Source organism: Macadamia integrifolia, unplaced genomic scaffold (genome assembly GCF_013358625.1).
Source record: "Macadamia integrifolia cultivar HAES 741 unplaced genomic scaffold, SCU_Mint_v3 scaffold2601, whole genome shotgun sequence".
NCBI classification, from domain to species: domain Eukaryota; kingdom Viridiplantae; phylum Streptophyta; class Magnoliopsida; order Proteales; family Proteaceae; genus Macadamia; species Macadamia integrifolia.
In genome coordinates, this window is record NW_024868825.1 from 44,448 (window position 1) to 51,941 (window position 7,494).

The window sequence follows — 7,494 nt, forward strand, 5'->3', positions numbered from 1 at the left end:
CTTCCAACCCATAACTCAAATTAATAAAATTCTTAAACTACAATTAAACCTTTGGAGAATGGACATTGGAAGGGCCTAGGGATTAACGTTTATAGGTACAATGGGGAATGTGTTGGTAGTGTTGGTGTATCATGTCTTGTATTTCGTCACAACTTAATCCAGGGAGTACTAGCGCAGGCCCCCCAATAGAACGGCATAGGAAGTATGTAGATACATAAATTAATCATTGTATTCATATGATTTTTTATTTCATTATAATTTTTATATAACCTGAGTTAACAAGACGTGGGAAAATCTAGAAATGGTTGTCAGCTCAAAATACACTTAAACATGGTTTTAAGTAATCGTATAAATCAATTGTCATATTTGGTGAACTATAAAAATTTGATAATCTATCATTTCAATATGTATGACTTTCACCAATATTTTTTCAATTGTTCAACTGTCCTTTCTCGCAGAAACTACTTTTGTAGTAGAAACATTCTAACGAGTGGATTCATTGATTGCCCAAACAACTGGAAATTTGAATCACAAAATGATTCTCTTTATTCGTTATAAATAGTGATGTTTTCTTCCATGCTCAACATAAAGACAACAGATATGGAGATAAGGACATTGACAAATACTGCTCTCTCTCTCTCTCTCTCATATTGATTGTCCTACCAATTAACGGCTAAAAATGGCCAATTCCTACTGGCTTGTATTTAGGGACAGTATGTCCAGACCCCTGCACCAAGAGGAAGAAATTACAATCAGGGACTTGACAAAATATGTTTTGAACAAACAAGATTACTACTAATAATGTCACACACTGCCTCCAAATGGGGCCAAGGCATGCGGCACTGGACACCTCACCGTATCCAGTCAGCCTATTTACCCAGGATCTAGACTAGAGCAGATCATAATACCACAATTGCACTACTAAAGATCAGAGATCATATATACATGCATAATCCAACAATAAAATATTTTACAAAAACCCCAGTGCCAACTAAGTGATAAGATATATTTACAATTATCCAGGTGAGAGTTACACACCTTACAAAAGTGAATATTTACACAGTTACAGTATCTCAGTAGTAGACTATATACATCAGAGTACGCATCAACAGAAATACATACACAAAAGACATAGGAATATTCTATCCTATTCCTCAAAAGAAATGGCCTCCGTAGGCATAGTCATCGCATTCGTAGTCAGGTCCATGGTCGATTTCATCTTCTTGAAGATTGGCCAAGTCATCCATGGCCACTATCTCATGATCAGAGCAGGAAGTCAGCAAAATACTGGTCTCGACATAAAAAAGGAGTAAATAGATGGGGGTGAGCTCGTCATACTCAGTGAGGGGGTGGAGGCATGCAAGCAAATACAATACAAATGATGCAATGTATACTCTACAACTTATATGATGCAATGTATGCTCCACAACTTATATGATGCACATGAGTTCATTTAACATTACACTACTTCCTACTCCATTACTAAGTCTGAAATCAAAGGCATAGTGCTACGCAATGTAGGTGGCATTCCCTACCCTGTATGTTGGGCCTTAGGAATACAAGCTCGTTGTAGGAAAGAATCAACCAATCCCAGAAAGAACTCGGTCCCCTAGCTAACCCCTAAGTTAGTAACACCAGGAAGTCAAGTGTATAGTACGTTGTACCCTGTTGCTATCCATCTCTGGGTGCAGTACATCATACCACAGAAGTGTACTACTAATTAGGCAGCCACATATGTCGGGATTAGTATGTACCTATCCCCCTAAGGACAAGGGGTTGTAGCACTGGGATGTGATCCTAACCATATGCATCTACATGTATCCATAGCATCTATAACATCAAATCACATATCCGTGGTCACAACTGTAATAATGACTTTTGAGCCCATAGTACCGGAAAGAACCTCAGCCACATCATGCCTCAGACCTTCAATATTACAATCATCACCCACAAAACTATCATATTACACATCCATAAAACTTCAATCACATCAAGTTGGTAAAATCATGCAACATGTGAAATATATAATTTTATATAAAATAAATCCATAACACGGTAACCATCACACTCCACTTGAGCAGGCATAAACACAAAAGTATAGAAACACTATAAAATAAAACAAACACCCACTAACCCTAGTGTCCGAATTCCTGAGAAATTCACTTCTTTGGTTCACTTAAGTGCTCTTACTACAATTTATTTCCTATTTCATAAGATATTCCAAATCATTATTTATAAAATAAATTTCTATAATTCTACCCCACCTTGCCTAAATATAGTATCTCTATTCCCATTCAAGTTGGGCATTCACCTGTTCTTCAATGTATAGTTTAGGTTTCCACTTTTCTTCATTACTGGGGATCACATATAAAGGGAAGCCACTAATGGGTCCCACAATTAGGTAGGATGTCCTAGAATCACATCTACAGTCCACTTAGGATTTTAGAATTTTAAAACACTATACCCTACTCCCCTGAGTTCCATTTCATTGGAAATTCTTAAGTACACAGTTCCCACACAAGGTTCAGGGCATGCTGACCTGTCACACAACACAATTGGCCACTAGCACTAAAATCGGTAAATTCTTGGGCAGCAACCCACTGGCTGGTCAAGACTTGTTGGTTCCCTTGTTTTCTGCAGAATCTGATTCTGCCTTACTGTGTTCTGTTGTCCCAGGTACTATTAGATTGAATTGAGCCTTTTCCTCTCTTCTATATCTCATTTCAGCATACTAGGCAAGAAAAGTTGGGTAACTGTCCCTCAATGACCCATATTTGGGTTTCCAATTTTTAATATTAGAATCAATACATTCGATTTTGCAGAATTTTAGTATTTAACAGAAGGTATATCAAATCTGCAAAAAATTGATTCATTTCCCCATCAATTTTTCCCAATTTAGAATTAACATATCAGCCCACACATATAACAGATAATATCCAAATTCAATTTGAGCACATTTGAGTATCTTAGGGAAGGAATTTATATAATTAAAGTCTGAAATTAATTCCTATTATGAGGTTTTAACAGTATTCTGCCTTGGCTAATTTGGGCTCCAATCTCTTTCCTGAAGTTCGAAGTGGTCAAGTGGCATTTTGAAAGATCAAGTTGGGTCTCCTATTGACCCATTTCTTGCGTCCAAGTGTTGGAATCTGGGTGATTAATTTCAGTTCTACAGAAATTTTAGGGTTTCACAGGGACTTCTACAAATCTGCAAAATTGAACCCTTATTCCTAAGTTTACTTCATCAGTTAAGGTTGGAATCTAGAGTTTAAGATCATAGGGTTAAATTCCCTCCATAATTAGATTCAAGTAAGACTTTTAGGGAAGGAATTTGTAACCCTACTAGCTGAAATAATCCCCTACCTTAGGGGTTTAGTAGTATTCTACCTATACAACCATAATTCTATTACAATTTACACTATTCCCTACTGAATTGGTAGAAACCTTAGAGCCTAGGGTTTATCAAGGATGGAATTCCTGCAAATTAAACCCCACATCCCTTCTAAATTTAGGGCTTTCTTTATTGGGCAGCTTCTCAGCTCACAGGGACTTCCTGGAAATTCCCAATTGAGTTGAAACCCTAACCCTGATTTCCTAATTAATGTGAACTACCAATTACTTTATTGTGGTGGGTAATAGGACTCACCTGTGGACTGTGCTGATCCAAGAGCAGCTCAAGTGAAGAAGCTCTCTCCACACTTCTTTTTCTTCCTCTTCTTCCTTTTCTTTTCTTCTTCTTCTTCTCTTTCCTTTCCTTTTCTGCTCACTGTGATAACAACCACGATTTGTGTCACATCCTGCCTCAATTTGGCCAAGGTGTGTGGCACTGGATACCCACATCCAGTCAGCCTAACCCTCCAGGATCACAGATGCAGTACCTTAATTTCATAAATGCCATCAAGATCACAACTAAGATCAGAGTACGCTAATAAAATCATATAAATAACATTGGTGATGTACTAAAATGATAAATTACAAATATACCAAATTCATTTGCTAACAACCCACATGTGTAATACTTACCTCTTACATATAACATCAATGTACATAAAAAAAAATTACCGAATAACAGTAATTAAATCCATTAGCAACCTAATGTCTCATAGACACGAGCCTCACAACCGCCGCCAAAGTCCAATCCTGCTTCAGGACCGGTTCCACCATCTAAAAATAGTAATCAACGAGGCATCAGCTTCACAAGCCCAGTGAGGGGTGTGCATGCAAGCACACACAACCTCATGGAACCAACACACACTCTAAGTAATATCTCAGATGCACAGCTACATGATCCATTTTATTTATATTTATCTATTCTAATTACAAAGTCTCAATGCGTATGGGTATAAGTGCTATAAGCAGCATAGGTGGCATCCCCTTCCCAGTATGTCAAGCCTCGGAGATACAAGCTAGATGCAAGCAAGAGTTAGCCAGTCTCGGAAAGAACCTCGGTCCCCAGCTAACCCCTAAATAGTAACCCTTGAAAGCCATGTCCCGGAATCCCACACTGTCATCGGGCCCCCTGTGATACCCTACTTTTTAAACCTGGTTTAATTACACGGTTGACCCGATTTAACCATGCAGGACCCAAACCAGAGAGGGTTAAGGTGGGTTCCTTATGGACCATGATGGAAAGGGTGACTTTGAACACACGTTGGCCAAATAAGTCCCAGTCAATGCCAGAGGAGACGGGTGTACCCAAGCCGTGTACATGCATGTATCATAAGGCCATATATGGGTAACGCCGGTATGTAGCCATATCCTAAAGTGTATACATATAATATACCTTGCGCCAAGAGTGAGATACATGCCGAGAGTCGAATTCCATCGAAATCTCACTTATTGGCTAAGTTTCGACCCACAGGTGGGCAGTCATAGGCAGGCGCATCCGCCCAGCTAAGTGACCCACCCATGTGGTTACTAGATATTTTAAAGTATAAATAGCACTAATTATGTTTCTCCTTTTCTCATTTATTGCATTAAAGAGTTGGTGAGAAGAGTAAAGAAGAGAGAGAAAAGAAAGGAAGAAAAGAGAACGAAGAAGAAGAAAGGGAAAGAAAGAGGAGGAAGAAATGGATTTAAGCGATGCCGAGGTTTGATCTTCTCATTCCGATGCTGGAAGAGTGATCCCCAACACGAGATCTATCATTTGAGGTGAGCAAAGGCTATGCTTCTTAGACTTTCACCAAACCTAAGTGAAACCCTTGATTTGGGTAGAGTTCCTTGAGATCTTGTAAATCCCACTTGAGATGATGAATCTAATGTTTCATAGATGGTCTATGTGTTGATTTTGAAGGATTTGAAGAAGTGTTTATAAGATTTGAGAAGCATTGGTGATTTTTTGAGGTAAGAACTGATTTTGAGATTTTGAAAGAGTTTTTGAGCAAAGAAGGTAAGATGGCTTTCTGATCCTTAAATCAAACTTAGATCTAGGTTAGAATCATCTTATAAGACCTTAGATGTGTGGAAAATATGATTGGAGCAGCCTCATTTAGTTTCCCCAAGGTTGGGAAAAGTTTCAAGGAAGAAGGCAAATTTTTGTCCCCTCAGGTGGGCGAGGACCGGCGGGCAAACCGGCTGGCCTGAGAGGGCAGCCCCTCGGTTCCCACCGGTGGGTGAAGACTGGTGGGCAAATCCGCCCACCTGAGAAGACCGGTGGGTGAGCCTGCCCACCTAAGAAGACAGGTGGGCGAAGACAGGCGGGCTGTCTGGCCCACCCGTGGGCCCCCCAAAGTGATTTTTGTGTCCGAATTGATCCAAAATGGGCGGGCAACCTTCTTGTGTGATTTTAAACATGATTTAAACATCAAAACTTGCTAGTTTTGACCCTAAAGTGGTGAAATACTAACCCCATTCACTTATAATAGGTTTCACTAGAAACTTACGTTTCCCGCACCGGATCTCACCTGTACCGAGCGTGAGTTTTTGTACACAACAAGTAAGTGGGGAGAGGACGTTTGACTTTATTTTAAGGCCTGTTTGGCATCATTCAATTGTATCTAGACTAGCCATGTCATCATGCAAATTATGTGTAGATTAGTCATCCTTATATGATTATGATCTGTGTGTTGTGTTTCTCAATGTAAAATGATTGATGTGCTTATGTGATGAGTGATGGGATTACGGTGCATGATGCATTACTAGACTAGACGTTGTAGTCGGCTTGGAAATGAGTGCATTGGTGGCCCATGGAATGGGACGCGGTGGTACTATGCAATCGTACTTTGTCATATAAGAACATGCGGTTTAGGATTATCATTTTCTCGTGCTACGACCCTTCCCAATAGGGGTTGAGGTGTTGGGTTATCACTTAGGGGGAAGCAGTGGTCGCGGTTGTCAGATCACTGTGGTAGTTAGACATATGCCCAGCTGGTCATTAGGACAGTCGACAACCTCAGTGGTATATTCAAGACGGCCAATCGTACTGCTTTTAAATTGCTGAAGTCAGCACCTTTACTTTTCTATCATTTACTTTTATGTTGAGAGCTGGTGGTGGGCATGCTTTACTTTTCTGAGTACTCACGGTGGGCCTTCTCCGACAACCCTATGGGCATATCGCGGGATGGAGTTCGCGGCTCATACCCGGGGTATACACGCACTGTGGTTGTAGTAGCACAAAACCAAAGACTTAGTAATATGTTTAGGTGGATAAGATTTAAAATGAATTGCATAGCATATAGTACATATGGACGTGATTGTTGTGTGGTCCTTCTTTTCACTTACTGAGCTAGTGAGCTCATCCCACATGCGCACCTCTTTTAGATGATTTTGTAGGTCACCAGCATGAAGATCAAGGGTCGGGCCCCACTGTCGAGTTTCTTGATGAGGATTAGTGGGTCCCTGAGGAGTATGAGCATGGTGCTGATTGTATGTGCGAGGGCTGTGCTGTGGGACAACAGTAATGGCACCGTACAGGATTTTGCTTTTTGATTCTTTTGATGATCTGCCTTTCTGTGTATTTGATACATAAATTGTTATTCTTTTTGTGTAAATATCATGCCTGTGGGCCCACATGTTTTTATCTATATACTACAATTTGGGTATCAAGTATATTGGGGATATTAACAGGTAAATTAAGTCTTCCGCTGAACTTTTGAACATTTATCTTAGATGTGGGTATGCTGTGGTGGGTACTGTATCAGATGATCCTGGCAGGTTTGGGTTAACCGGAGTTAACCCGGTCACCGGTCCGGTTCTGTGTGAACGGGGTGTGACAACAGTGGTATCAGAGCATGATGCTTTATCCACTCACAACATACCATTTAGACCCCATAGAATCTATAATAGGAAATGGGATTGGGTAAATGTAAAACACTTGTAAGAATTAAAAGCCAAAAAAAAAAAGAGGAGTTGCATTTATTTATTGCATTTCATGGCATGCATGAGAGAAAGTTGCTTGAAATAATAAAAGATTAGTTAATTGATTTCATAACCCATCGAGTACGGATTTAACAAAATTTTGGCAGCATAACAACGCTAAAACAAGATTTCCCAAAT